General features: G+C 41.2%; 2 long non-coding RNA genes across 4 annotated transcripts in view; both read right to left on the bottom strand.

Moving 5' to 3' along the window:
* LOC570694 (protein NLRC3) overlaps window positions 1-7,317 on the bottom strand; it is a 31,409-nt gene extending 24,092 nt beyond the window's left edge. For 2 of the 3 annotated variants that reach the window (XR_012402467.1, XR_012402469.1), the window contains exon 1: window positions 7,252-7,317. This is a non-coding gene — a long non-coding RNA (protein NLRC3). Of the gene's footprint in view, window positions 1-344; window positions 1,717-7,251 lie in introns of those variants that run through there. The other variant, XR_012402468.1, reaches the window with a different exon arrangement.
* The window catches only part of LOC141381964 (uncharacterized), a 1,176,553-nt gene that overhangs the window by 415,550 nt on the left and 737,396 nt on the right, over window positions 1-23,607 (bottom strand). The window lies entirely within an intron of this gene.

Here is a 23,607-nt window from a genome sequence, read left to right as displayed (position 1 = left end):
CGCCTCAGGCGTGACAGACTGTGGAAGCACCAATTACACCACGTCCGTCTGAGGACGGACAAATCACAGCTCGCGATTAGGAGCCCACCCTCTCCTTTATAATCCGCTGTGATTCCCCGAATCTGCATTCTAGCACTCTTCCTCGTGAAGACTTTCCTTAAGCACCCAGGCTGCGCTGCTCTGTTCACAAACGTACCGTCAAGGCTAACGTTGCTGAACGCAGCTCAGTCATCTGAATCTGTCGTGGGTTCTTTGCTCATTACGGAGTATTTTTTTGCTGCTTTTACTAGCAGCAACTGATATAGCTAACGCGTTAAGGCGAGCTAACTCTGATTTTGACTCACCATGTCTAAAGTCACGGTGGAGAAGGGGAAGGAGACCTCTTCGCGCTTCTGTCCGTCAGCGTGCGGATTTATGATCTCGGGCCAGGATTCACATCCGATGTGCATCGCATGTATGGGTGTGAAGCATGCCCAGGCCTCGTTGGCGAACACCGAAAGCTGCGTGCACTGCCAGGCAATGCCGATGAGGATTTTGGAGAGAAGGCTTCGAGTGGCGGCATCTTCCAAGGACGATCTGGTTCTCTCTGCCGCTCCGTTGTCAGCTAATGACGCCAAATCCTCTCCTCCGCGGGATCTTGTTTCGTGGGGGGACATCATGGAGGTAGAATCCCCCGAGTATGAGCCGCTGTTCGACCAGCAGCTACTGGCGGGCGGGGATGAGATGGAAGGGGATGAGGAGGAGGATGATGAGACACTAGCCCGTCTCCTCCGAGATGAGCCGGACGATGAGGAGGAGGATGTCATCCGCCCTTCTTCCCACGCATCCAGGCCGACAAGCGCGCAAAGCGGTGAGGTGGCGTCAACCGTGGTGGATTGCGACCTCACAGAGGTTTGCAAACGTGCTGCCGCCAAGCTCGGCGTGGCGTGTGACTCCTGGTCATCCAGGAGTTAAACGGGATGTGTATGACGGGAAAAGGTTCGCTCCCCGCGCTCCCCCAGCAAAACAACTACTTCCCGCTCTCCCAGATTGCATCACGGTGTTGAAGCGGTCATGGGATAAACCCTTTACCAACTGCGTGCCCGTCAAGGGTTACTCGTCGCTCGACGTGAACGAAATGGAGGGGCTAGGGCTCTCTAACCCTCCAGTAGTCGAGCAGACGGTGGCTCTTCACCTGCATCCAAACAGGCGGGCTGCTGTTTCATCGGCCACACCGTCCCTCCCTGGTAAAATGGAACGCTTCACTGCTTCCATGTATCAGAAAATATATAAATCTTCTGCGCTAACAGTGAGGGCTTTGAACGTCACTTCATTGCTGACGGCCTATCAAGCCGAATTATTGGAGGAGCTTGGCACGCAGCTGGACGCCGGCAATCCAAACCCGGCAGTCTGGGAAGAGATCTACAACATTATAGACCTCAATCTGCGCGCCTCACGCGGGGCGGTGCAAAGCTCCGGCCGTACCATGGCTCTCGCCGTTGCGGGCGAGCGATCGCTGTGGCTGAATCTCTTGAGTATCGGGGACAGGGAAAAATTGGATTATCTCGACGCTCCCGTAGACTCGAGTGGGTTATTCGGTCAGTCGGTCGCGTCGATGAGGCAGAGATGCGACCTTAAAAAGATTGCCTCGTAAAAGGACATCACGTCCTCCTGTTCCTGCTACTCGGCCCACTCCTCCGACGCAGGGCAGAAAATTTGTTAGTGCGTCCAGACCGCCTAAACCCCACAGCACAGAGCAGACGGCTCGCCCCCCCGCTGCTCCAAACGCTAAGCCATGGGGAAAGCAGTCATTCAAGGCAGCGGCTGCAAAGTCCAGATCCGCTAACCCCTCCGCCAAAAAGAAGAGGGATTCCTAGGACGCTATGTGTGGAGAGGAGAGACGGGCAGCACCTAGGGTTTTCTGCGATGTCTTCTCCACAGTCCGCCGCGTTTGTTTCCCCACCCGCAAAAATGCAGAGGAGGAGGAATTTGGGCAGAGAAATGGTTCAGAGTTGTGTTCAGGCCAGTCCAACTTCGCCTCAACACACAATGTTCTGTGGATTGCTGACGGCAGTTCCACAAGTTCAGGTGCAGAGCATTCGGCCACCATGCGGTCTGCCGAGTTCAGGTACACGTTCGCAAGTGTGTTGTCACAAAGCACTTCATTCCCTTTGTTCATGGCAAATAAAAAATCCCCTGTCGCATCCAGGCTCAATGCCGAGGGCGCAGAAAGCCAAAAACAAAATAAAAACACAGAAAAAAGCGAAAACTCAAAGCTGAGCGACTGGCCAGTCTCTGAGTCAAACAGATCCTGGCCAAATTTCTCTCTGGCCACAAGAGGGCACCAGCGCTCCACCAGTGGGGCCGGTTCGGCAGCAGCCTCTGTCTCTTCACCCGGAGGCCTGGATAGAGTGTTCTCCGCACCCGTGGGTCCTCGCAACTGTAACCAGGGGTTACAGGCTTCAGTTTGCTGGAAAACCCCCTACTTTCAACGGGGTTATAGCATCTGTGGCAAACGAGGATTCGGCTCAGGTGCTGGAGGCAGAGATATCCTCCCTCATGGAGAAGGGAGCTATAAGACGAGTTCCAGTGGAGGAAACTCAGACGGGTTTTTACTCATGTTACTTTCTAATCCCAAAGAAAGATGGGAGTCTGCGCCCAATACTGGACCTGCGTGCTTTAAACAAGCACTTAAGGAAGTACAAATTCAAGATGCTCACAGTAGGAGCTCTCACTCGTTCGATCAGCCGGGGCGATTGGTTCGCCTCGATCGATCTCAAGGATGCTTACTTTCATATAAGCATCTATCCAGCACACAGGAAATATCTCAGGTTTTCCTTTCAGAACGAAGTGTTTGAATTTGTTACTCTTCCATTCGGGCTCAGTCTAGCTCCGCGGGTGTTCAGCAGATGCATGGAAGCAGCGCTGTCTCCGCTGAGACACAAGGGTCTGCGCATATCTGCTTATCTGGACGATTATCTGATATGCGCTCGCACACGTGAGCACGCAGAGCGGGATGCAGAGACTCTTTCGTTTCATCTCACAAGGCTGGGATTCAGAATCAACAACACCAAAGGCCAGCTGATTCCGTCCCAGGAGATAGAGTATCTGGGCCTGCGCCTAGACTCTGTAACTTACCGCGCCATGCTTTCGGAGAGAAGGATTACGGCGTTCAGTCTATGCCTGACTCATTTACGCAAAGGAAACCTGGTCTCGTTCAGAACCTGTCTCCGTCTGATGGGCATGATGGCTTCATCTCTGTCTGTGATCCCACTGGGGTTATTAAAGATGAGAGATTTTCAGCGTTGGATTACCGCGAAGCGCCTGTGCACGCGCAGGCACCTCGCGCACAAGGTACGGATATCCACAGAGTGTGTGATGGCTCTCCACCACTGGAAAAACCCCTGCATATTCCGATCAGGGGCTCCGCTGGGGAGCGTGTCTCTGAGAAAAGTCGTCACTACGAACGCATCCCTAACGGGATGGGGAGCCGTATTTCAGGGCAGATCGGTAAACGGTCGTTGGACACACTGACTGCGCGAGCTTCACATAAACATGCTGGAGCTGATGGCAGTTTTTCTGGCTTTAAAACATTTTCTTCCATTCTTGAAGGGTTTTCATGTTTTAGTCAGGACGGACAACACAACGGTGGTGGCGTACATCAACCGCCAAGGGGGAACGCGATCGTTGCAGCTGCACAATCTAGCGTGCAAGCTGATTATCTGGAGCGCCGCTCACTTGAGCTCACTGCGCGCGATGCACGTCCCGGGAGTCAGAAATGTGGGGGCGGATCTTCTGTCAAGGGGCAACCCGACGTACGGAGAATGGGTTCTTCACCCGCAGGTGGTGAATCAAATTTGGGAGATGTACGGCAAGGCTGCCGTAGATCTCTTCGCCTCGCGGGCAAACGCAAAATGTCCGCTGTATTTCTCTCTCGAGGACGAGGATGCGCCGTTGGGTGTGGATGCGCTGGCGCACCCGTGGCCAAACGTGCTGCTATATGCATTCCCACCGTTAAGTCTAATTTCTCCCACCCTGGACAGAGTAAGAGAAAGCGGGTTGTCTCTCCTTCTAATAGCCCCCCGTTGGCAGGGCAGGCTGTGGTTGGCAGAGATCGCCGAACTTCTGCAAGGAGAGCCCTGGCCGCTCACGCTGCGACGGGACCTGCTGTCACAAGCGGGGGCACAGATATTTCACCCTCACCCAGAACAAATCAACCTTTGGGTCTGGCCCGTGAAGGGTTAAATCTAAATGCTCTTAGGCTTTCACGGGAGGTCGTAAGCACTATCCAGAGCGCTAGGGCTCCTTCAACGCGCTCACTGTACGCGCTCACTGTACGAACGGAGAGCGTTCTATACCATTAAAGTTTACCTGGCCGCTATTTCCGCTAGCCATGTAGGGTTCAAAGGGGTTTCAGTGGGACGGCACCCCCTTATATGCTGTTTTATGAAAGGAGTGAAGCGCGTGAGACCAGCGGTGAAACGGCTGGTCACGTCATGGGATCTGTCTCTTGTTCTGGACGCTTTAACTCGGGCCCCATTCGAACCTCTGGAGGATATTCCTATTAAGCTCATATCACTGAAGACGGCCTTACTACTCGCTCTAGTCTCAGCTAAGCAAGTGAGCAAGCTGCATGCTTTGTCGGTGCATCAAGCGTGATGACAGGGTTACACTGCTACCAAACCCGGCATTCGTTCCTAAGGTCAGTGATTCTGCTTATAACTGTTCTGCTATTGAGTTGCATGCCTTTAATCCCCCTCCGCATTTGTCAGCGGAGGAGAGAAAGTTACACACTTTGTGTCCCGTACGGGCATTACGCCTCTACGTGAACAAGACGCGATCGTTTAGGAGAAGCGATCAGTTATTTGTGTCATGGGCCACTCGCCGTAAGGGTGAGGCTGTTTCATCTCAACGGCTCTCGCACTGGATAGTGGAGGCGATCGAACTGGCCTATACATCTAGGGGTCTTCGTTCCCCAGAGGGTTTAAGAGCTCATTCTTCTCGAGGTATCGCTACCTCATGGACTTTGTTCAGAGGGATTTCGGTAAGAGATATTTGTAAAGCGGCAAGTTGGTCTTCCCCGCATACATTTATCAGGTTTTACCGCCTTGACGTCACCGCGCCTTCATTGGCTCACGCGGTTCTTAATGTGTGTCCCTTATAAGCTTGAAAGGTTGTCTTTCTACCGATTCTGTCCGGGGGCTTCGGAAAGCATGCGTTACGGGAGTGGTATATATCATTCCCATAGTGAGATACCGAGCGAATGTTTGAAAGAGAACGCTAGGTTACTTGCGTAACCCCGGTTCTCTGAGAATAGAGTGAGGTATCTCACCAGACTTCCCTTCACGCATTACACTCGGGAAGAGCGTGCTTCGAATGCCGATTCGGGGAATCACAGCGGATTATAAAGGAGAGGGTGGGCTCCTAATCGCGAGCTGTGATTTGTCCGTCCTCAGACAGACGTGGTGTAATTGGTGCTTCCACATTCTGTCACGCCTGAGGCGTTTCCCATAGTGAGATACCTCGCTCTGTTCTCAGAGAACCGGGGTTACGCAAGTAACCTAGCGTTTTTATTGTGACACACATGGCCACCTAGACCTCAGTTTATCCTGTTTAATGCAGACATGGGAAAAGAACTGGAAGATCATTGCAGCAGCTTGAGAATGTACTCGGGTAGCAAGAATTATTGTCCATATTTGTTATAAAGCTGGTAGAGTAGACATTCATCCGGCACTGGCTTACAGCATGTGGGCCAAACATTGGCCAGGTTTGGCAGAGGTGGCACCGTCTTTAAAAGTTCAGAACACACTGGAGAACTTTTATTTATATATTAACAGATTTGTGTGTGTTGAGCATCAGTTAAGACAATGTTAGCACCTATCAGCTGTAATTGTGGGGAAAACTGGATAATTTTGAGCTTTTATCAGCTAATTTCAGCTTCCGGGTTTAAAATGATTTTTGGGGCGGGATCAAAATCGGCGACGTAGCGCAGAACTGCAAGTGCAATGATGACGCATCGGTTTCTCAGTATTCATAGCGGAGTTTTGTTATCCTATGAGAAGAGCCGGCTCCTTAATTATTCATCAGACCTGCCAGAGTCAAGCCCGAGGTGAGACACGGACCCAAGCACACCGTTTTTAGCCGTTCATGAAGGCTCATATGCGTTTTTTTCCATGATCCACGGGGTTTGTTGCATGTTTTCCTCCGCGATCTTGTCAGGGCCGATCATACAGCAAAGCTGTGTGTGTGCTGCTTGCATTTTTGTCGGGAGAGCAGCACGAGAATTAAAGAATGGCGGACGCTGTCTTTTATCAGGAGTTCGTTCACATTCAGACACATCACTGTGCTGCTGTGTTTGCCTAAATCCTCCAGATTACCAGCAGGGCTAATGGTTAAAATAGACAGGTCAGGAGACCTGCTGCACTGAGTCTGCTGGATACGGGGATTGAGGGAGAAGTTCTCATTTATAGGATTTACATGAACACACTTATCTTTATAATGATATAAATTGTGGTTATGTGTATATGAAATTACGAATAACAAATGTAGCAGGGCACTAAATCACTGTTCATTTCTTTGCATTTTAACTTTGTAAACTATAAACTCATGCGTCTCCTCACGGTTTGTCTCATTTAGTGAGCTAACTGTCAACAACAGTTGTTCGCTCACGTTCTCCCCTGCTGGCTACGCCCACTCCTGCCCGATGCTCGCTCCACGCCCATTAATCATGCATCTTTTGAAAAAATTCTGAAGTAGACTTTAACCGAAAGTGCGGGGTGTCATGGCCCTTTAAGGCAGCATGCAAGACATGGGCCAGACGTCAAATGTAGTATTTGGGCCAGATGTTATAAATTGCAGTGCGAGTTTTCTGTATTCTGTAGCTTTTGTAAGGGCGCACTCACACCATGTTATCCGAACTGTGCCAGGCCTGTTTCCCTGTACATTTGAGAAGTTCAGTGCTCTGAATCTGTTTGGCGAATTATTTGACTGTGTTCCACTGCATATCCAAACACTAAAACAATATAACTAAAGAAATGTCCACTGTGCTTAGCTTAATAAACACTCATAAGCACAGATTTCAGTATCAGAATGAGAAGGCTTTTGCTTTCTGTGATCCTCTTCTAGAAACACACTCGACATTACAAGGTGGAAATGAAATCATCAGAATGTCTTCAGCTCAGCAGTAAAATCTCAGAAACACAAAGAGATAATCGACGGCTAATCAGACGACACTCATAGATAATATAAAGCACAGAAAGAGCAAACTCTCACCTCAAATAATGCCTGCACTCAATCTGTCTGTTCCTCCTCTGAACTGTTGAGCTGAACAACACATCTGAAAACTCTTTCTCCTCAGGAAAACACGTCACATCCTGTTTGAGGCATGAGGAAATAACCAGTCAGATGAAAAACACAGACACACAAGTAGATAAGTGTAGTGGCAATTTTCTTTAAGGAGGCTCTCTCATTGGTCAAAAGGACAAATTCTTACCCAAAGCGTCTTTTAAAGTTTTATTCTTTGCAAAGAAGTTCACACAGTCATACATCCAGGGCCGACGCGTCCATAGAGGCGACCTAGGCGGCAGTATAGAGAGGGCGGCATCCGCGACACCTCCCTTACCACCCGCGTCCTCAGTTATGTCCGCGACACCTCCCTCACCACCCGGGTCCTCAAATATATTCACGCATGGACGACAGAATAGAGAGGGCAACGTCAGCGACACCTCCATCAGCACCCGAGTGTCCTCAGTTATATCCGCGCATAGGGCGGCAGAATTAAGGTCCGCAACACCCGTGCATTCACAGTTATATCCGCGCATAGGGCGGCAGAATAGATAGCGCAGTGTCCGCGACACCTCCCTCCCTACCTCAGCACCCGCGCATAGTGCGCTGGAAAAGAGGCCCGCGACACCCCACTTCATTTTCATAACGGGTCACTTTCGTTTTCACATTGGGGTTGAGAGCGGCATGATCGTCCTCTGCCTAGAGCGGCAGTTCAGCTTGCTCCGGCCCTGCATACATCAACAACAGTTTCTGCAGAGAGAGAGACTCAGAAAGAGAGTGTGTTCTCTTTTTATTTAGTTTGTAATACCCACAAGGTCATCCGCGACATACAGGATGAATCACAGTTACATCAGCACTTCATTTTTGACCATCTACATTTCAGCCTTACCTCCCATGCGAACATGTAGTTTGTTAAATCACCATGTATTGACCAGATCTTGCCTGGTGATACACAGACGTTAAAGTGGTCAAACTTGGTCTAACTTAAACAGTACATCCATGGAAGAATAAAAGAACTAACTATCACAGTGTATATAAATGAATTTCCACCACAATTCCTCTCTTTTTATCATTCATTGATGACACTAAATTCATATTATTATAAAATCACACACAGTTTATAATCATGATGTTAATAATTTAATAGGTTTCTGCACACTCCATATACACTAGATATGTTCAACCACTCTTTTTATGTATATAGTATATATAGTTTCCCCATTAAGATTTACTTTTACAAACATCCCTCTTCCCTGGGAGCCAGGCTAAACGAATAATCACTGTCATTGCGCTCCTGACCAAAATCACCCCACAGAGGATCAAACCACAGAAATTTGACATTATTATTAAGTTATAGTCAAAATCATCCCCTATGTCAATGTTCATACAGTTATCTTCAAACATCTGATATGATGTTGACGCTGTAATCAGTCTACTTACTGATCATGATACAAATCTAAATGTTAATGACAAACAGCATAATATCATTAGACCTATCCCCAGTACAAGTAACACTACAATACAGGCCCAAAAAATCCAATCTCCCTCTTTGAATGACAAACCAGTCAAGCCATGAACTGCTAGCTCGGTCAGGCACTTTGACAGCCATTCTCATGTGAGCTACGTTGTCAGAAACAATTTGCTGGAATCAGCTAAATAAGAGGTGACACTGGCAGCAATACCAGTGTTGTTCTCCTCAGACTACACATTCCAGCACACAGAATGGATGGCGACACATTTTCAGCTTTGGTGATTTACAAGCACAACCATTCACTACGTGGGCCCAGTAGTGCAAAACACAACAACATTAAGATGAAAATGCTGCAACACTAAGTGGAAAAAGCTGCAACACTAAGATGAAAACGCTGCAACACTAAGATGAAAAATGCTGCAACACTAAGATGAAAAATTCTGCAACACTAAGATGAAAAAAGGTGCAACACTAAGATGAAAAAGCTGCAACACTAAGATGAAAACGCTGCAACACTAAGATGAAAAATGCTGCAACACTAAGATGAAAAAGCTGCAACACTAAGATGAAAAAGCTGCAACACTAAGATGATAAATGCTGCAACACTAAGATGAAAAATGCTGCAACACTAAGATGAAAACTGCTGCAACACTAAGATGAAAAATGCTGCAACACTAAGATGAAAAATGCTGCAACACTAAGATGAAAAATGCTGCAACACTACGATGAAAAATGCTGCAACACTAAGATGAAAAATGCTGCAACACTAAGATGAAAAATGCTGCAACACTAAGATGAAAAAGCTGCAACACTAAGATGAAAAATGCTGCAACACTAAGATGAAAAATGCTGCAACACTAAGATGAAAACTGCTGCAACACTAAGATGAAAACTGCTGCAACACTAAGATGAAAACTGCTGCAACACTAAGATGAAAAATGCTGCAACACTAAGATGAAAAATGCTGCAACACTAAGATGAAAAATGCTGCAACACTAAGATGAAAAAGCTGCAACACTAAGATGAAAAAGCTGCAACACTAAGATGAAAACTGCTGCAACACTAAGATGAAAAATGCTGCAACACTAAGATGAAAAAGCTGCAACACTAAGATGAAAACGCTGCGACACTAAGATGAAAAAAGCTGCGACACTAAGATGAAAACTGCTGCAACACTAAGATGAAAAATGGTGCAACACTAAGATGAAAACTGCTGCAACACTAAGATGAAAACTGCTGCAACACTAAGATGAAAAATGCTGCAACACTAAGATGAAAAATGCTGCAACACTAAGATGAAAAATGCTGCAACACTAAGATGAAAACTGCTGCAACACTAAGATGAAAACTGCTGCAACACTAAGATGAAAAATGCTGCAACACTAAGATGAAAAATGCTGCAACACTAAGATGAAAAAGCTGCAACACTAAGATGAAAAATGCTGCAACACTAAGATGAAAAATGCTGCAACACTAAGATGAAAAAGCTGCAACACTAAGATGAAAAAGCTGCAACACTAAGATGAAAAATGCTGCAACACTAAGATGAAAAATGCTGCAACACTAAGATGAAAAATGCTGCAACACTAAGATGAAAACTGCTGCAACACTAAGATGAAAACTGCTGCAACACTAAGATGAAAAATGCTGCAACATTAAGATGAAAAAGCTGCAACACTAAGATGAAAAATGCTGCAACACTAAGATGAAAAATGCTGCAACACTAAGATGAAAAATGCTGCAACACTAAGATGAAAAAGCTGCAACACTAAGATGAAAAAGCTGCAACACTAAGATGAAAAATGCTGCAACACTAAGATGAAAAATGCTGCAACACTAAGATGAAAAATGCTGCGACACTAAGATGAAAAATGCTGCGACACTAAGATGAAAACGCTGCGACACTAAGATGAAAAAAGCTGCGACACTAAGATGAAAACTGCTGCAACACTAAGATGAAAACTGCTGCAACACTAAGATGAAAAAGCTGCAACACTAAGATGAAAAATGCTGCAACACTAAGATGAAAAATGCTGCAACACTAAGATGAAAAATGCTGCAACACTAAGATGAAAAAGCTGCAACACTAAGATGAAAAAGCTGCAACACTAAGATGAAAACTGCTGCAACACTAAGATGAAAAATGCTGCAACACTAAGATGAAAAAGCTGCAACACTAAGATGAAAAAGCTGCAACACTAAGATGAAAACTGCTGCAACACTAAGATGAAAACTGCTGCAACACTAAGATGAAAAATGCTGCAACACTAAGATGAAAAATGCTGCAACACTAAGATGAAAACTGCTGCAACACTAAGATGAAAAATGCTGCAACACTAAGATGAAAAAGCTGCAACACTAAGATGAAAAATGCTGCAACACTAAGATGAAAAATTCTGCAACACTAAGATGAAAAAAGGTGCAACACTAAGATGAAAAAGCTGCAACACTAAGATGAAAACGCTGCAACACTAAGATGAAAAATGCTGCAACACTAAGATGAAAAAGCTGCAACACTAAGATGAAAAAGCTGCAACACTAAGATGATAAATGCTGCAACACTAAGATGAAAAATGCTGCAACACTAAGATGAAAACTGCTGCAACACTAAGATGAAAAATGCTGCAACACTAAGATGAAAAATGCTGCAACACTAAGATGAAAAATGCTGCAACACTACGATGAAAAATGCTGCAACACTAAGATGAAAAATGCTGCAACACTAAGATGAAAAATGCTGCAACACTAAGATGAAAAAGCTGCAACACTAAGATGAAAAATGCTGCAACACTAAGATGAAAAATGCTGCAACACTAAGATGAAAACTGCTGCAACACTAAGATGAAAACTGCTGCAACACTAAGATGAAAACTGCTGCAACACTAAGATGAAAAATGCTGCAACACTAAGATGAAAAATGCTGCAACACTAAGATGAAAAATGCTGCAACACTAAGATGAAAAAGCTGCAACACTAAGATGAAAAAGCTGCAACACTAAGATGAAAACTGCTGCAACACTAAGATGAAAAATGCTGCAACACTAAGATGAAAAAGCTGCAACACTAAGATGAAAACGCTGCGACACTAAGATGAAAAAAGCTGCGACACTAAGATGAAAACTGCTGCAACACTAAGATGAAAAATGGTGCAACACTAAGATGAAAACTGCTGCAACACTAAGATGAAAACTGCTGCAACACTAAGATGAAAAATGCTGCAACACTAAGATGAAAAATGCTGCAACACTAAGATGAAAAATGCTGCAACACTAAGATGAAAACTGCTGCAACACTAAGATGAAAACTGCTGCAACACTAAGATGAAAAATGCTGCAACACTAAGATGAAAAATGCTGCAACACTAAGATGAAAAAGCTGCAACACTAAGATGAAAAATGCTGCAACACTAAGATGAAAAATGCTGCAACACTAAGATGAAAAAGCTGCAACACTAAGATGAAAAAGCTGCAACACTAAGATGAAAAATGCTGCAACACTAAGATGAAAAATGCTGCAACACTAAGATGAAAAATGCTGCAACACTAAGATGAAAACTGCTGCAACACTAAGATGAAAACTGCTGCAACACTAAGATGAAAAATGCTGCAACATTAAGATGAAAAAGCTGCAACACTAAGATGAAAAATGCTGCAACACTAAGATGAAAAATGCTGCAACACTAAGATGAAAAATGCTGCAACACTAAGATGAAAAAGCTGCAACACTAAGATGAAAAAGCTGCAACACTAAGATGAAAAATGCTGCAACACTAAGATGAAAAATGCTGCAACACTAAGATGAAAAATGCTGCGACACTAAGATGAAAAATGCTGCGACACTAAGATGAAAACGCTGCGACACTAAGATGAAAAAAGCTGCGACACTAAGATGAAAACTGCTGCAACACTAAGATGAAAACTGCTGCAACACTAAGATGAAAAAGCTGCAACACTAAGATGAAAAATGCTGCAACACTAAGATGAAAAATGCTGCAACACTAAGATGAAAAATGCTGCAACACTAAGATGAAAAAGCTGCAACACTAAGATGAAAAAGCTGCAACACTAAGATGAAAACTGCTGCAACACTAAGATGAAAAATGCTGCAACACTAAGATGAAAAAGCTGCAACACTAAGATGAAAAAGCTGCAACACTAAGATGAAAACTGCTGCAACACTAAGATGAAAACTGCTGCAACACTAAGATGAAAAATGCTGCAACACTAAGATGAAAAATGCTGCAACACTAAGATGAAAAATGCTGCAACACTAAGATGAAAAATGCTGCAACACTAAGATGAAAAATGCTGCAACACTAAGATGAAAAAGCTGCAACACTAAGATGAAAAATGCTGCAACACTAAGATGAAAAATGCTGTAACACTAAGATGAAAAATGCTGCAACACTAAGATGAAAAATGCTGCAACACTAAGATGAAAAATTCTGCAACACTAAGATGAAAACGCTGCAACACTAAGATGAAAAAGCTGCAACACTAAGATGAAAACTGCTGCAACACTAAGATGAAAACTGCTGCAACACTAAGATGAAAAATGCTGCAACACTAAGATGAAAAATGCTGCAACACTAAGATGAAAAATGCTGCAACACTAAGATGAAAACTGCTGCAACACTAAGATGAAAACTGCTGCAACACTAAGATGAAAAATGCTGCAACACTAAGATGATAAATGCTGCAATACTAAGATGAAAAAGCTGCAACACTAAGATGAAAAATGCTGCAACACTAAGATGAAAAATGCTGCAACACTAAGATGAAAAAGCTGAAACACTAATATGAAAAAGCTGCAACACTAAGATGAAAAATGCTGCAACACTAAGATGAAAAATGCTGCAACACTAAGATGAAAAATGCTGCAACACTAAAAACGTAACACAACGGAAATGCTCCCAACCACTAGGTGGCAGTGGAACACCGATTACTTCTTCTGATTAAATAGATATTATTAATACAGACCAAAACAATGATTATTACCTCGAGAAATTCCACAAGAAGTTCTAAATGTAAGTTAGTAACATTAAATGTAAATCAAGTTGTGAATGAGGATTTTTATTACTTTAAGATTTGATATTCTGGGAAATCTTAATGTTTTTATAAAATTAAACATCAATAGTAATTTCGTCATTAAACTTTTAATGGCTGTTTAGGTCAGCTCTTGTTTTATAAATGCCAACTAAATTTAAACTGTTGTCTTCACAGACTGCAATGTTTTGTCCATTTTGTGGAAATGTTTTGGGGACCATTATAATGTTTTGTGGCTCATGTGGTGGTAATATCCAGTTTTTGGCTGACATTCAATGTGGTAAGTTCACATTAGGCTCTAAAAATACATATTTAGAGCACTGCCTAAATAATATGTAATACTGGAATAATTAAAGTTGTGATTTATTAGTAGAATTTATGTATAATATTATACAGTACCTTCCTTACAGTAAATGACCAGCATCATAACATACCTTGTCAACATATGCAGTATTTTTCTTTCAGCAGGAGTCATTTAACATAATTTTAATTCTTCTTTTATTGATGTTTGACTCATCTGTCCAATTTTGTGAGGATGATCTTCTTCGAAAATACTTCAGAGATGGACACAGTAACAGTGTCATTCTGGATTTTTTGGCATTGAAACACAACATTAAAATAAGCCTTCGTACCTTAAAAACAAAACTGAAAAACCTGTCCTTGTTCAGGCGAAAAAAACTACTCACCTTTGGAAATTGTTCAGTCAGACTTCCGGTTCCGGGGAGCATGGAGAAGGCTGCTCGTGTCTAGGCTCCAACAGTCCTCCAAATAATTTAATACAATCGATCCTCAGATTTAATAATTACCTGTCAAAAAGTGTTTTCAAGAGATTCAAGAATACGTTAAGCCTTGATAATGCCAAAAAACCAGAAAAAAGAAGGCAAAATACAAGAAGAAATCGACGACGTCCACGGCAAAGCTGGCAACGCAGAGGAGCTGAGGCAAGTTGTCAATAAAGGTGGCACAACTTCTCCTAACAATCAAGACATTATGGACACTATAACAGCTTTAAATGCCTCAGTCAATCAAAAATTCGACACCTTTACGCAAACTATTGCAGAATTACGTACGACACTGACAACTTACACAGAAAAAATTGCATCAATTGAAGAGGCTTGCACTGACTACGAGGTACGCCTGTCAGCAGTACAAAAACAGTGTGCAGAACTGGTGGATGAATGCAAACGCCTCAGAGAAAAAAATCGATGATCTCGAATCCCGCTCCAGGCGTAATAACATTCGACTTGTGGGAATTGCTGAAAAGGAAGAAAGCGGTAGACCCACCGAATTCATCGCGGAACTTCTCCCAAAACTGCTGGGCCCAGAAAGCTTCATCAAACCAATACAGGTAGATCGAGCACACAGAGCGCAGCGAAGATTGAAGGATGATCGGCCGGGAGCATTTGTCATCAGATTACATCACTTCCAAACGAAAGAATTAATCATGAAGTTGGCTAGAGAGAAACCCCTGGAATACAAAGGATCAAAAGTGCATATCTTTCCAGACTTGACGACGGAGGTGTTAAAGCAGAGATCTCGATTTGCCGAAGTCAAAAAGACATGCAAGATCAAAGGCATCAGACATGGATTCCTTTTTCCAGCGTCATTCATCTTAACCACAAAAAATGGTAAGTAAAAGTAAAACATTTGATTCACCAGAGAAAGCAAGCTCCTACCTGTCGCGTGTGGTGAACAACTGATCAGCGAATTAAAATAAGAAACATGAATGTGCAAATCTTAAATAAACATAAATAACGTTGACAATGACATTGTATGTTCTGGTGAAATAAGAGGATCATATCGAATATAATTTTACTCTTTAATTGTACGGAGGAATACGAGTTTGTATGTTTTTTTTCCCTTTTTTTTCTTCTTTGCTTCTCTCAATAAGGAATACGGAAGATTGCGTTGCTTCGGTGGTGAGTTATCCAGCAGTAACGTGGAACTAAGCCATCTGACGTTAGATGTGAGGTGGGGGGAAATTGGGGTGTTCATCTTTGTATTTTCCTGCTTTGTCAGTTGTTCTTCGGAAGGGGTTACACTTAAAGTTCTTGCGAAAGGCCTGTTGATTTATGTTAACTTTAGTCGGATGCCAAGATGGAGATTTTTACTTGAAAACCCAGAATAGTTCAAACAGTCAGAGAAAATGTAGTAAGGCTTTTAACCTGGAATGTCAGAGGCATGAATCACCCAGTGAAAAGACGTAAAGTTTATAATAATATAAGCAAGCTACGCGCCGAAATCATATTTCTGCAGGAGACTCATATAAAACAGACTGCTAAGGCACTTCTTAATCCTCATTGGGCAGCTCAAATATATCAATCAAATTTTTCTAACAAAACTAGGGGAGTGGCGATTATAATAAAGAAAAATGTTCCATTTATACATAAACAGACAATATCCGATGAATATGGCAGATACATAATCGTTCGTGGAGAAATAAACGCAGTCCCTATTACATTGGTTAATTTGTATGGTCCAAATTACGACGACCCTTCTTTCTTCAATAAACTCTTAGTTAAAATACCTGATGCGGCTTTACAAAATGTAATTATTGGGGGAGATTTTAATTGTGTCATTGACCCGATAAAAGATACACGGCCTAGTCGTATCTTTAAAAGCAAGTCTGCAGCTACGTTAAATAATTATTTTAGGAATATTAATATGGTTGATATCTGGAGGCATTTAAATCCATATTCTCGAGAATATTCATTTTATTCTTCAGTGCATAAATCCTACTCTAGAATAGATCTTTTTGTTGTAGATTCCAACTTAATAAAAATGGCTTCATTCTCCCAATATCACAATAGATTAATTTCAGATCATGCCCCATTGTCACTAGATTTAAAACTAAAGTTGGAAAAAGGAACGTACTGTTGGAAATTCGATAACTCGCTTTTAAATGATAAAATTTATTGTAATTATATAACTGAAAAAATTGGGTATTTTTTATCTGAAAATGATAATGGCAGCGTTAATGAATCTGTATTATGGGATTCAATGAAAGCTGTAATTAGAGGTGAGATAATCTCCTTTCAAAGTAGAAAGAACAAAAAAGATAAAAAGAGATTAAATGAAATAGATGATCAGATTACTAAATTAGAAGAAAACTATAAAACTAACTTATGTTCAAAGACATTGAAGAAAATAGTAGCATTGAGAAGTGAATATAATTCTATTCTTTCCAAAACAATTGTTAAACAAATTAATCAAATTAAACAACGTCAATTTGAACTAAGTGAGAAGCCTCCAAAACTTTTAGCTCGTCAACTAAAGCAAGCTCAAACAAAAAAAGCCATTTATAAAATTCAAACTAAAAACGGGGAAACGATAACCGACCCTAAAAAAATAAATGAAAGATTTGCAGAATTTTACAAAGAGGTCTATACATCTAATGGAAACACGGACATAAGTGAAATAAACAAGTTTTTAAGTAATATTAATCTTCCTCAAATAAGTAAAGAAGCAGCTGAAACATTAGAGAAGGATATCACCCTTAATGAGTTAAATGAAGTAGTGAAAAATCTCCCGGTTAATAAGTGCTCAGGCCCCGACGGATTTAGTGCAGAATATTATAAAAAATTTTGGGGGATTTTAGGTCCAATCTTTCTCCGCGTGATTAATTACTCATTTTCTCAATCGATACTCCCCTCAACGCTTTACAACGCTACTATATCACTAATACAAAAATCCGGACGAGACAAAATGAAAGTGACATCATATCGCCCAATCTCAATTATCCCAATCAAGACAAAAATCCTTAGTAAAGTCTTAGCCAATAGATTACAACAATATATATGTTCGGTCATAAACCACGACTAAACTGGATTTATGCCAAATAGGCACATACATTCAAATTTAAGACGTCTTTTTAATATAATTTATACAAAACATACAACTAAAGCATGTGTAATTTCATTAGATGCTCAACGTGCACTTGATCAAATTGAATGGTCTTATATGTTTGCAACTTTATCTAGATTTGGATTCGGAGACAAATTTGTTCAATGGGTTAAAATGTTATATGCCAATCCAAAAGCTTCAATCCTCACAAACTCTACACTATCACCTTCATTTCCATTGTATAGAGGAACACGCCAAGGCTTTCCCCTATCCCCTTATCTTTTTGCCTTAGCTATAGAACCATTGGCTGCAAGTATCAGACAGAATAGTCAAATCTCCCCTATTTTAATTAATAATAGACCCCAATATATATCATTACATGCAGACGACGTGCTTCTATATATGACAAAACCGAAATTGTCCATTCCAACCCTTCTAAATTTATTAGAGTCATTCAAAAAATTGTCAGGTTTTACAATAAATTGGGACAAAAGTGAGTTAATGCCCCTTACGGAGGAAAATGATATACATTTTTTACAATCCACTCCATTTAAAATAACTCATAATTCATTTAAACATTTAGGAATTAATATTACAAAAAAGGCAGAGGCTTTGTTAAAATCCAATTGGCATGTCAAATTAAATCAGTTAAAAGACAATATAAAATTTTGGATGACTTTACCAATTTCTATGGTAGGAAAAATTAATGCAATTAAGATGGTAACACTTCCCCGATTCTTATATTTATTTTTGTCCATTCCAGTTTTTATTCCAGTTAAACTATTCACAAAATTAGATTCCATAATAACTTCATTTATATGGAATTATAAAACTGTTAGGATATCTAAAAAACACTTATGTAAATCTAAAGTAAAAGGAGGATTCAACCTTCCTTCGTTCAAACATTATTATTGGGCTGCAAATTTACAGTCCCTTGCTTGGTGGAGACATACTCCAGAAGACATTAAAGAAATACCAGAATGGGTTTTACTAGAAAGAACCACCTGTAAGACAACATCATTGAGAGCTTTACTGAATAGTCCATTAAAAGTTGAATCAAAAATCTACACAGATAATTTTGCGATAAATAACTCTTAAGATATGGAAACAGATTAAACTATCCCTCAGTCTCCCAAATACTTATTTGGATTGCCCAATATGTTCAAACCATGCCTTTATTCCTGGAAGTCTAGACAAAACATTTTCACGTTGGAAAGAAAAAGGATTAGTATATATAAGAGATTTATATTTTGATAATAAATGTGACTCATTTAGTCAGTTAAAATCAAAATATAATCTTCAATCCTCTGAGTTTTTCAGATATTTACAAATAAGGGATTTTACTAGGAAAAATTTTCATGGTTTTGAAAATATACCCATACACCAGACACTTGAGAATATAACAAAACACAGCCCAATAGAAAAAGGTACTGTCTCTTTTTTCTATAACCTAATTATTGGATGAGGCTAATACAAACACTGACAAAATTAGGAAAGAGTGGGAAAAAGAGCTAAATACAGTAATATCAGATGAGTCATGGGAAGATTATCTTTCCAAAATTCATGATTGCTCTATCAACATGAGACACAGACTGATTCAATTTAAAGTTGTCCACAGACTGCATTATTCTAAAGTGAAATTAAATAAGATTTTTCCAAATTCTTCCTCATTGTGCAACAAATGTAAAAACTCTGAAGGTACACTGGCTCACTCATTCTGGTCATGCCATAAAATTAGTTCATTTTGGCAGAGCATTTTTAATTTTATATCTGAAGTATACGGGATAAGTCTGTCACCAGATCCAAAATTGGGCATTTTCGGAGACACCTCAGAAATAGGAGATAAATATATATTACAGGCAGTATCTTTGTGTACGATATTAGCAAAGAAAATAATTTTACAAAATTGGAAGTCAGATTATGTGCCTGTTTTCGAAATTTGGGTTAGAAGCTTAAGTTTCGTGTTGCCCATGGAGGAAATGCGATATGGGATGATAAACAAACTAAACACATTTTTAAAAATCTGGAGCCCAATTATGTTCTATATCAGTAATGCTAACTTGTAACTCTTTATAAGTGAGATTGGTCTGGAGTAAGTCGAATTGTGGAGCCTATGCATTTCTCTGTAAATTATTTTTGTTTCATATTTAATTCTATTTATTTCCTTATGCTTTCTGGATGATGTTGTATTATGTTGTGTCTGACTATTTGTATATTTTGAAATGGCCTTTGTAACCCCCCCTTATTTTTATTTATTTATGTAGTTTTTTGTTCTGTTTATGTTGTTGATTATTTCTTATGCTAAAAACAATAAAAAGATTTAAAAAAAAAAAAAGAAATTGTTCAGTCTGCTGTTATTGAAGAGTTGAGTGGTTCTGGACAACATTGTGGCTACCGAACAATGTGTCAGACTTTACGGCAAAAACACAATCTTACAGTTAGAAGGCAAGATGTAATGTTTATGATGGCAGACCTTGATCCATTAGGCATTGAACAACGCTCAAGAAGAAGATTTGTGAGAAGGGTTTACCATTCTTTGGGGCCTAATCATGTCTGGCATGTTGATGGCTATGACAAATTAAAACCATATGGTTTGGCTACAAGTGAATGCATTGATGGTTACTCACGCGAAGTTATGTGGTTAATTTGTGGAGCTAGCAATAATGACCCAGACATTATAGCTCATAATTACCTACAATGTGCCACTGAATTTGGAGTCATACCGAAACTACTTCGCACTGACTGTGGCACTGAAAATGGAACAATGGCCGCAATCCACTGTTCTTTGAGATCCACACACATGGATGACATGCACGGGCTTCAAGCCATATGTATGGCTCCTCAATCACAAACCAAAGAATTGAAAGCTGCGGCCTGTGCAGAATAGTGCACTGGTAATTATCCAGAGGTCACCACATCAAATTCAGTTGTCACTGCGTTACCAACCTTAATCTGGCCTGTTTGTGGATCTTCAAATGCCAAACCATCCACAAATAACAAATTATCACAATTTTTCAAGCAGTTTATCAGAGCTGTCAGGTTGTGGTGTACACACCTGTTCCAGTGCTGTTAAACAATAGTGATGTTCCCCCCCATCTTCCTCAGTAGGAAGGTGAGTAGCAACATTCAAATTCGTGCATCACTTAACAGTCACATTTGACATATCTAAAAAGACAGTGTGATATCGCAGTCAGCGAGCTATTGACAAATGCAATGTTTTCTGTTTTTGAAGTATCATGGACACTGTGTGCGGCACCATCAACATCAAATCAGAATAACCAACAAAATCTCTTGAAGCCATAACAGCTTTTTTCCCCGTGTTAAGCAATGTGGCAGGCCTGCTACTACAGGGTCAAGTTTGCTCGAAAAGTAGGTCATAGGTCACAGCCTACCTCCATGGTCCTGTAAGAGTAATGACATCATAAATCCACTCTTTCCATCTACCATTTGAATGAATGGTTTTGTTCAAACAGGTAAGCCTAAAGTAGGTACCCCAGCCATTTGTATTTTCATGTTTACAAATGCCTGCTCTGCTCCTGTTGTCCAGGCTAGCTTATTTGTAAATCTGATCCACTTCCCTAAAGTTAGGGCTCTCAGGGGCTGTTTGTAATTGCATAATTTGGAATTAATATGCAACAGTATGAGCACTTTCCCAAAAAGGACATTTGTTTTTTCGTTAGTGATTTGGGTACATTTTCTTATACCTCTCACCCTTTTTTTCAGCTGAGCTTTGCTGTTACTTTTTGTTTGACAAATTGCAGTTTTGCTAAACTGACCTTGTGGCCCTCTGCAGCTAAGCGCTTAAGGAGAGACAAAGTGTCATTTACACAGGCCTGTTCATTTTCAGCAAGACTTTACAAAATAGCATTCTGTTTTGCTGCCCATTATCCCTTTTTTTAACAAAAAAATAGGTGTGCAGACTTCAGAGTTGTTGTATGCGATAATAACACCTTGCTCCAGTAAAGCTTTAATACTGGAGTGACGCCATCAATGGCTTCTTTTTTCAAACAGTATTGTGCTTGGCACGGCTTATTATTGTCACGGTTGTGGATCTATCTGCTCTTCTTTGATGTGTCTGCGTAGGTGTGATTGTTTTTCTGTATCCGTGGTGTGTGTATGACTAGTGCGTTTGCGCTTGTCTCTGTGTTTGTGTGGGAGTCGCGTGTTCCTCTGTTGACGGCTGCTCACCACTGTTCCAGTTTTGTCTATGCCTTTGATTATCTGTCTCCAGCCACCACTCATCTACTTACCATTTGTTGTTGTTCATCTCCTGTGTCTGTGTAACATTTTATTTGCATTTGGGTTCCCACGTTTTCCTTGTGTGTGACCAATTATCAAATTTGGGAGTAATTATCACTGGATTACATCCCTTTATTATACGCACATGTTTGCTTTTATCCCACAATTCAATTGGCACTTCTGTCAACCATGCAATAATTCTAAACACAAAGTTTGTCAATAGCAGTTTATTTCTTGATACAGCTATTTTATTCATGCAGTCACACCTGAACGATTCCAAGAGCTTGCTTCATTCTACCCCCTCCCTCTCTCTGCTCTCGCAGTCTGCTGTCTCACTGTAAAACTTGAGAAAATGCCCCACTCAGACCAAGACTAATGTGTAGCTTTGCAGACTGATAAGTGATACAGCCTGTTCTGACATAACATAAAGTGAATGCTGCTTCTCTGCCATATACACAGATATTACACACAAACTTTCTGTTCAGTATATCTTTTCTGAAATCAAAGTTTCATTCACTTCTCTCAAACCAAGCTTTTAAATTCCTCATCTGTAAATTACGACATGTGACATACAATGCAGTTCACCAGGAGACACAATATTAACGTTAAAAGTTTTTACTCCATATTTAGCCAATTTGCAGATTAAATCAGCTCATTCATTGTTTTCAATGAGCCATTCATAAGACCACTGTGGTGTTTAGGATTCAAATAGCAAACAACAAAACTCCTCCCTTTCTTCCACTCTCACACATGAGAGGTCTGCTGTTAGAACTAAATTTAATTTACACAAAATATCCCCTCTAAGGAGGTTACTTGACTTTTTGGCAAACAAACAAATGCATGGCTGAAAACAGTTTCTTGTCATGTGCACCACAGGCTCTGCAGATTTCATTCCGGTTTCTCCATCCTCTGTTATTTTTCTCACCCTTGTCCCCTTTAAACTTGCAATACCTTTGGTTGTCAGGTCTTGTTTGGCCGCTTGTACCAGAGCCATCTGCAGCTCTTTTACTGCTGTCATCTTGCCTTGCTCTTGCTTTGCTGTCAGCTTGTCTTCAGCATGTTGAGCACACAGCAGGATGTCTGTTATCGTCCATTTCTCCAGTTTAAACAGATGTCCTTAACTCGCTTGAGGTAGGGATTTCGTTGGTGCAGTCGGAGGTCTTCTGGGACAATACAGGCTAAATAAAAGCTAAGTCAGAGCTGAACATCTGCAGTCATCACACGCGTGCAGTCTACTTTTTCCGTAAAGATCAGACAGCCAATACAGATCACACAATCTCAATAAATATTTCATGCTAATGTAGCTGAGCTAATTAGTATAAAATATACCAATGCAAATTATTGGTAAACTTCATCAAAACTTTACTTTTTAATTACTTTTGTTTTATATTTTCTTTTCTTAATTATAATGTTTTGTATATAGTTTTGATGGAGATGTTTTTTATGCGGAACCATGTTGGCAAATGTTTATGTAGAGCACATATTAGTGGCGCACACAGCAACTCATGCGGTGTGTGGGCAGGCAGCGCCATCTTCAGTGTTGAATTCGCCGCTGACTGAGTTGGTTGCATGTTCTCTCGCTCTGCTAACGCGAGCCTGAGTGGAAAAAGAGAGACATTTCAGCATATTATTGTGCTCTCTGTGTTTTTACAGAATAAACCAAACTTGAGACCTCCAACGCCGCTGTTGTCTTATTGGGAAAAAACACACACAACCAGAGTAAAACTGCTACATTAAAATGGTGCC

Source organism: Danio rerio, chromosome 4 (assembly GCF_049306965.1).
Source record: "Danio rerio strain Tuebingen ecotype United States chromosome 4, GRCz12tu, whole genome shotgun sequence".
In the NCBI taxonomy this organism is placed as follows: Eukaryota; Metazoa; Chordata; class Actinopteri; order Cypriniformes; family Danionidae; genus Danio; species Danio rerio.
This window is presented reverse-complemented; position numbering and strand designations above follow the sequence as displayed.